The sequence below is a fragment of the Pholcus phalangioides genome, unplaced genomic scaffold, assembly GCF_987345545.1.
Source record: "Pholcus phalangioides strain wild (caught in Gottingen) unplaced genomic scaffold, Ppha-v1.0 ptg000009l_1, whole genome shotgun sequence".
Lineage (NCBI taxonomy): Eukaryota > Metazoa > Arthropoda > Arachnida > Araneae > Pholcidae > Pholcus > Pholcus phalangioides.
Window position 1 is genome coordinate 49,731,852 of NW_028301602.1, and position 8,162 is coordinate 49,740,013.

The following is an 8,162-nucleotide window of genomic DNA, read 5'->3' on the forward strand; positions in this document are numbered from 1 at the left end:
GAAATGATCGCTATATTGTGGGTGTGGGTCATCATAACGAGCACCGACTGTATCTCCATTTATTTGTATATGTATTTTCCATCAGATTATAAAATTGATTGTTGTAATGATTTCTATGTCTCATTTACATATAATTCACATTGAGTCAAAATTATATTTTTTCCATGAAAACAATTTTTGCCAGTTTTGCCCTAGTTTTTATCAGTTTTCCCCACTGTCCCAGCAAAAATACCTCTTCCATCCATCTTTCAGCCCCTTTTGGACAATATTTTCCTCTCGTCCTTCTCGTCCCCAACCCTCATCCAATAGTGAGAGAGCTAGACACTTTGCAGTAATTGAATTTAATAGAAACTAAATTAATAATGAACAAAAATTTTATACATAAGATCGATCTCTGGAACTTTGGGCCAGGCATGGTTCCAGAAGGTGGGTAGATGTCACGGTGGGAAAAGTAGGACACTTCCCCCCCCCCCTTTGACAAATAAGCCTGACATAATTTTAACCTAGAATAGTCACGTCAAATAAGTGAAATTTGCTAAATGTAGATTTAATTGTGTTTGTCGTGTAAATAATTATTGAGCTTCTGTCTTCATTTTAATGTGGAAAGCTGAACCGAATCTCGTGGTTGTCTAGTTCCTTTCCTCTTGTGTTATCATTCCGTCTGATATTCATAAAATGCCCAAGATCTGAACCACAGATCGTTTGTATAGAGTGGACACACACTCTTTATGCATCACACTGTATGTGTTTGTCGGAAAATTCTAAATATTAAATGCTTTGCTTTGACATCTCAATCATTTGAGCTCAACAACAAATTCCTTGAATTTTTCTGATTCTTCCTGTAAAATTTTGAGAAATTCCGAGTTAAATTGAACGAGAAAATGTGTGTTCTTTTGAATAATGTATTCTTTCTTTTGTGAGAGAGACACACTTACAATGATCCACTGATAATCAAAGATATTATCGCCATCTTGATGAGTCAGTTTTTCTTGTTCCCACACGAACGATTCCTTTTTCTTTTTTTTTTCTCTCTCACTTGTTCGTAATCTGTTGTATATTTTTTTTTTATACTTGCAAAGCCGATTTTTCGCTTTTTGCATATTCCAAGTCGATGTTTTTTTTTAAATAAGGGAAACAAACATTTTTGTTAATCAAGAGTTAAATAATTTTGAGACCTTGTGTGTCTTTCAATTTTAAAAATTTATTTTTTCCCCCTTTTCTCTCCACTGTTTATAATGCTTTGAAGGAAAAAAAAAAAAGGCTTGTGTTGTAAAATATTTTGAGGGAGAGAAACTTTTGAAATAATGTTATATATGCTTGAAATTATTCTCTGTCATCGAGAAAGTGTTGAATTTGAATTTTTCTAAGAATTTCCTTTGTTTGGATTTAAATTTTTCGGCATGTCGCGAAACAAGAATATTTATATATGATGTCGCATATCGTTGGAAAGCTAATTTTTTTCCCCACACAATGATGTTAATGTTTTTTCATTTTGATGAATATTTGTGCATTTAATCCGGAAATCTTATATTGAAAATTATTGTTGTCATTATAAACTTTGCTGAAAGCCGTTCATTTTCTTAAATCGACCCCGTATTGAGAGAAGATGTTTTTCTTTTGGTTTCATGTTTGTATTCGCGCCTCGTGATACAATTGGGTAAAATTTTGGATGACGCAGTTTGCGCGACGAATTAGAGGGTGCGTTTTCTCAAGCCCCGCCCATCACTCAATTTACATATTATCACTGAAAAACTTTGGAGGCGTGCAGTTCATCGGGACCAGTTGCACGAGAAAGAGCGGTCCCGCCGTTGAAGAATCCCCCCCCCCCCACGTAACTTGAAGATCCCCCGAAACTCATAAGTCCCAAGTCACTCAAACCCTATTTAATTTGGAACTGCCAAAAAGTCGTAACATTTTACTTGAAGATGTAAGTTCAAGAAAAACAGCTATAAAAATAACAGTATGAAGCATCGTCTCGTCATATCAGTTGCTCCCAACTGATCCAGGGGCTCGATCATCTACTTGTCCCCGGTAACGATTTTATCGTTCACTCAGCGATTTCTCGTTATGAGCGATAAAAGGGAAGTTTTTGCGACCATATTCTTCGTGAACGATAAATGCGGATCGCTGGGAGGGACAATTGTGAACGAGAGCCGGGAACCTCTCGTTCAGCGGAAGGACAATTATTTCAGTAGGCTTAACAATGGCGATGGCGTGGACTTACCCTTACGTGTTGTTAAATGATTTTTACGATTCTCAAATGCCTGCACGTGCTCCGGTTTGAAATAGATACGTCATGGATGCGTTTGAGCTGTCGGATAAAGAATTCGTGAACCTTTTTAGGTTGAAGAAAAATGCTACGAGGAAAGTGTTCGAGGAATTGCGCCGATGTTGGCCCATAGGTCGGAACTCGAGACACCGCTGACAGTTGAGAGAAAGGTAAGTAATAATTAACGTTTAAATTAAAATAATTATAATCAGAAATTATTCGTTGTAGTGGTGTTTCATTTTGAATGAATGCTTTTTTATTAATAATGGAAAACGAATCAAGTACTTAACGTAAGCCTATTTAGGCCTATACATTTTTTATGTTCACAATGTTTTCAGGTAATTTTTATATTCATTAAAAAACACTAGGCTTTCAAAATAAAAGTATTTTGAAAAACTCATGCACAAAATATGTAGTTCTGTGCAGTGCCGTCTTAACACGTGGGGCCCCTTCCGGGCACGACCCGATGTGTATAAGTGGCCTCGTAAGAGTTGGTGCTATGATTCTCGCGAGGAAAGCATAAAACTTATAAGCTACAGGCCCTTTCAGTTAATTGGGGGGTCCTAGAATATAACTTTGCCTGAGGCCCATGCATGGTACCCACAAGGGTGGGGCTGAAGGGGCCCGGGGACGATTTCTATCATTTTTCATTGTTTTACACACTAAATTCACCTTTTCTGGAAAGGACCGGCAAAGATCCAAGCGTAGGGGTCCTGCGGAATAGGGGCACATGGACCCATTGCGTTCTTGAGACAACCTCAAACCTGTGATTACCAAATTTTGCAGGGCAGCTAAGAAATTACGCTGGCGCCTAAATATTTTTTCCATTTGTCAAGCCTTGCCTGTATGTATATATATGTGTGTGTAAAATTAATAAGTACCCTAAACAAGTTTACAGTATTTTGTTTAGATCACCCTTTGTCCATCACAGTTGTTCCAATGAAATATTCACTTAATGGTTTACCTATTTTTGTGAGTACTGAAGCGATTACACACTGCATGGATAATAATGCTATTCGCTTGTATGCCTCTCTCACTGAGGTCCAGAACTAGATGCTTGGTCACCCGGGGCAAGCGAGTATTTTGATGCCCCTTTGTAAGGTTTTGGAGAGGTATCAGAATGAAATTTGCACCCCCCTCGGGTCTAGTGCCCGATACCCATCTGCTCCCCCCCTAGTAGCGGCCCTGCTCTCACTTATGCATGTTCTTCCCTTGTACTTTTGCAATGGGGGGATGAGTGAGAGATACGGTATACAGTCTATATGCTCGTTATAATGACCATTCCATTACTAACCGATAGTTACACTATATGTCATTGTTTTTCATGTTTTGGGGGGGGTGGTGATGATTACATTTTCCGAGAGCTCGTTAGCATTTGTTTCTAACAGAAGTTTCTCGTAGCACTTTACCATAACATTAGTTTATTCAAATATAATAGTTTTACAATATATCTTGAACAACTACCTCATGTTTGACTTTTGCGCAGGTTCTATGTGCATGTCACTGGTGCCTACCAAAGAAGCCTGAGTCAAGACGTCAGTTTGGGGATGTACGAACAGTCTGTGAGTAACTCTATCCATACAGTTACTGAGGCCATCAATACGTTGATGCTACATAAGTATGTGAGATGTCCCAATATGTCGACCTGCAAGAGAGTTTTTGGGAGTACCTGTTGTGGCACCATCAAAGTTTGACAAGAAGTATCCAGAGCCTTCCTACGTCAACGCACAATTGGTGAGAAATATAGTATTTCAACTTCTTGCCAATAATCATCCTTTATGATTTTGAATTTTGGGAAACGTCTGTGGAAAGGGGGGGGGAATTAATTTTTTAAAAGCGCCAGTTATATGGTTTTTGCATTTATACGACACCATTATTTGAGCCTGAACCCCTCCCTCCAAATTTTCAATGAGTTTATGCCTATGGGTGCCACATGGCATCACTATACCAAACATTAGACAGAAACAAGCTTCACATTAGGTTCACAACACGGACACACACATTCAAACATGTATCGATTTGCTAGAAGTTCCACAGAGCAATATGGCTGAGGTGCATGTCTGGTTTAGTAGTCATTTATGATACGTTCCATGAAAACTGTCACTATGCAATGACATAAAATAAGAAAAGGTGTGATATCTTTATACAAACTATCAAACAGAATTTATTCTTGTAGTACTATACACGTATGTTGTCTGAACACTGTTCTCACCCTTTATGTAAATTTTTTTTCCCATTATTAAATTTCAGGATATTTGTAATGATTTCTGTCTGACACAATGTCAGGTTTTAATAATTCACATGCTTCTATGCAGTCTTTTTAACTATCATTACATAGTTTTTTTTATTATTTCAGACAGAACTTCTGACTCTTAACATCGAGGCAATGGATGCTCAGCGGTAATGATGACTATTGCTAGTGAACTGTGTGGTTTTTTTTTTGGAGCGGTAAACACTGACTGCGGGTGTGTTTTTCCAACCTATATGTGTGAATGCAGTCAAAAATAAGGAGGGAAAGCATTATTGACCAGAAGGGCATGCACAAATGTTGCGTTTGTCTTCCAAGTTTTATCTTTGTGAATTTTTGATTGTGATGTTTTCAGTTTTTGAATGTAGTATTGCTTATAAAATGTCTTGTGTTTCGAATGTTTTATGCTGCAATGTATTGTGCTGGCAGTTAAATTTTTGCCATACCTCAAATTTTGCAAGAAAAGAAAATAATAAATGCACAATGAAACTAAATGTAACAGAGTTGACTCATTACTTAATCAAGGTGTGAGGAATTCATTGATTTTGGTTTTAAAAAGATTTGGAAATAGTTTTTATTAAAATATTTTTAGTGATCTTGATCCTTCCATATGTTTGGAAAGTTAAAATGAACAATCTGCTATTTCCTGATCTCTGTTAGCCGATGCATACATTTCATGAATTTTTAAATGGTTGAATTTAACTGTAAACAGGGCCATATTATCCTCCAGTCTCCTGTGGGAGATTAAAAAGTGACCTATCTAAATGAAATACAGCAATACAAATTCAATCAATAAAAAGGAAAAAAAAAAAATCACAATTTTAATTTTTCTTATATACTTCAATAAAATCTTTAAACATGTTACATAACTGTGATGAAAGAATGTTTAAAGAAGTGGGTACTTCTTTGAAGGTTATTGCAGTTTCCTCCTGTGCCTGTATGAGCTCTTCTATAGCATCCTTTTTTTTTTTCTTCGTTGTGGCGTCCTGTTCAATGAAGCTGAGGCTGTTTCCTCTTGATGGGAAGGAACAGTAAGGGATACATCAACAGGACCTGAAATGTGTATTCAAGTGAAGGAGATTTAACAAATAATACCTTATAATCATATCCATTATGCATCAAACTTTCAGACAGTTATATACAATAATGATACAACCCAATGCCATCATGTCACAACTGTATGTGTTATAAGTTTCTGCAAATGCAGAGCAGTCTCAAACCTGGTGGGGGGGGGGGGCTATGCATTAAGACGGCACTAACTGGAAGACCACAAAACTCAATTGGAAATGTGTGAAACATTTCTGTATGCCAGAGGTAATAGGCACAGTATCCCAAAAGTTAAATTTAATGAGATCACAATGTAAAGAAGCTCTTCGCTTGTGAGAAAATGTGACATTGGATGAAGTGAATTTCACATTTTTTTTCACAGTACTCTTGTAGTGAGTCCATGTCTACACAAAAAGAAATGTTGTGGTTTAAATAATCATCCTATGCATAACTGCCACATTAATTCAACCTTCAAAAACCAGATTCAAAAAGGCCTGTTTGGACCGCTGTTAATTTTTGTAACATTCTACCATTGTTTATATAAACCACATAAAAAACAATTACATTAGATTTTTTTTCCTTTGAGAGATGTTGATAAAAAAAAAAATTTAGTTTAAGCGATTAAATGCAATATTTCCTTATTTCGTTTCTGTAATTTTTCTAACATCAGCAGGAAACAAAACTTTTGGTTTTATAAATGAAACATATTTAATAAATTAACTATATTTCATAAATTACAAGGTAAAATTCAACAAACTTTGAAGTACTCACTTTTTTCCAATCCTTCCCATCTTTGTTGGGACCATACGGAATGGCATTTAATATTGTCGCCAGCAGTGACCATGTTGTATTTTTGTCGTGACTTGTGAGGTCAGAGGACAGCTTCCCCTGAATTAAAACATGGCGTTTCTCCAAAAAAATTATCACCTCATACTGAGCGGCGATGGTCTTGGAGCATCGCTTGGGTTGAGCACCATTCATTGCGATAGGGAAAAAAAACACACGGAAGGGACAGAAAGTAAATAAACAGAATGTTTCTGTTGCCACCGGCAGGAAGAACAATTAAAATAAAAAACATAGTAGTTGTCGTATTTCTTTAACATAGCGCTGATTGGTCAGAAGATGAATTACTCTCGAAGAAGCATTTTCGCGTACTTATCGTATCACGTGGTCTGAACGACAATCTTCAACGAGTGGAAAATGGTCGCTCAGAATTATCGCTGAGACTTTTGTCCTTCAGCTTGTCTTTCAGAATTGTCCTTCAGCGAGGGACAGGTTGTTATGAACGACAAGTAGATGGTCGAGCCCCAGGAAGGAAGGTTTACCGTCATGCCAGAAAGATGAATCCGAGCAGCAGCAGTCCAGTCCAAGGATGGTACTTCGTCCTTGCTGCCCCGAGTGGTAGTACAACTGGAGAATTTTTGGTGGTGCTCCGACTGCAAAGTATGTGCACGGACCGTCGTCCCAGCAAGTACAGAGGACATTAGTCTTTCAAGTGTCTGGTGACCAAGCAGATTCGCCCGTCAAAGGATGACTTATGAGAAAATGAACTGTCCGTGCTGAGTGTTCAAGTTAAAGGGAACTGTTCGTCGAAATCCGGTTGTCAAGAATGAAGTGACCTGATTGTGAGTAAAATTTCCTTTTTCAAATTTCGTTGAGTGGTTGGGCAAACCAAACTGCAGCGATATTTTGTTTTTTTTTTGTTTTTGCACCCAAATAACTTTTAATTTTTCGATAAGTAAAGTAAGATAAACAAAAAGGAGGCATTTCAGCATCGTTGTTGTTTTTTTTTTTTTGGTGTTTTGTCTTTGGTTATATGAATATGGACTGAAATTCTGTTTGTTTATGTTTAGATTTTGCATTTAGTTGAAACATTTTTGAGGTTGAAAATATTGTTTTTTTTTGTGTGTGTGTCTAATCTTGCGAAACAATTAAAAAAAAAAGGAATTTCTTAGAATTAAATAACCTTAAGTAACTTAAACCTCTGTGTGTTGACATATTCTTTTAGTTTTTTGTGACTTAATTGTTTGGGCTCTAGTACATATTTATTCAGGAGAATTACTCACCGACACACAAAGGGTTGTTGTGGGTGCGGTAACAACTCAAAATTGTACTTCCACAATTGTTGAAGGTTGCTTATGTCATCAACCACCCCTTTTTGAAGATATGAAATATTCTAAGCTGCTGACGAAATTTTGCTGACAGGGGGAAGGGGGGGGGGGGTCAATGTTTTGCTGACAAGGGGAGGGAGGGGGTCAAAAATGACTGAAAATCTGCTTACGTAATACTTAAATGGCCCCTATCCCAATTATCACTGAAAGGTCAACTTTATTTGAAACAGTTGCTCACGGCACCAATGTGACAATTGACATTTTTACGTTTTTCTTCATGGCACCAGTGTGATGATGGTTGTTTTTCACGGCACCAATTATGTTGTGGTGCTAAATTTGTTGAGTACTATTTAAGTTGACAGTACCCCAAGAAAAAAAAAACTTTTGGCCTGGTGATCATATTAGTGGGGTACCATTTTTGAGTTGTTACCGTGTCCGCAACAACCCTTTGTGTGTCGGTGAGTAATTCTCCTGAATAAATATGTAC

At 37.2% G+C, this 8,162-nt stretch overlaps 1 long non-coding RNA gene across 1 annotated transcript; it reads left to right on the forward strand.

Annotated features, from left to right (window-relative positions):
- The first annotated feature begins 1,272 nt into the window (after positions 1–1,272).
- Positions 1,273–5,016, forward strand: LOC149083262 (uncharacterized). Its single transcript, XR_016193228.1, has 3 exons — positions 1,273–2,439; positions 3,756–4,003; positions 4,626–5,016. It is a non-coding gene; the product is annotated as an uncharacterized LOC149083262 (long non-coding RNA).
- The last annotated feature ends 3,146 nt before the right edge of the window (positions 5,017–8,162 follow it).